We start from the raw sequence: 531 nt of genomic DNA, 5'->3' as shown, positions 1-531 counted from the left end.
CCTGAGATACTCAGTTTGCTCAAATTCAAATAATGTCTTCGTGTCAAACCATAAAGTCAAGAACACAGTTGGATTTTAATTTGTCAAAAATATGTCAAACAGATCTTCATGAGTGAAGAAACATTATTTCTATTAGCAGGTAGAAGCTGCAATCAGTTTGGGCAAAGGGATCGTTATGTTTCTCTATTTTTTTATCTGGTAAAAAAGTCTTTACATCAAAAAAATGCCTTCTTCGGGGATCGTAACAAATACAAAATCACTGTTCAGTAAACCAAAAAAGGCCTCCAAAAAAGAGGGCTGATTATAATATTGGTTCAATAACACATAGTTATAAAGATATGGTAACTGTAAATTGTAAACTGATGCTGAAAATAACGGCAACATTTTTCCACATTTAGCTCAAAACCTTCCAATAACATGTTTTTTCGAGTCATTTTTTACAATATTTACTAAAATGTTTGTAACTTTTTATATTTACACCACAGTTTGTTAAATCTATGTTAAATCTAAATGTTCAATCTATATTCAAAT

Source organism: Pelmatolapia mariae, linkage group LG4 (assembly GCF_036321145.2).
Source record: "Pelmatolapia mariae isolate MD_Pm_ZW linkage group LG4, Pm_UMD_F_2, whole genome shotgun sequence".
Lineage (NCBI taxonomy): Eukaryota > Metazoa > Chordata > Actinopteri > Cichliformes > Cichlidae > Pelmatolapia > Pelmatolapia mariae.
This window is presented reverse-complemented; position numbering follows the sequence as displayed.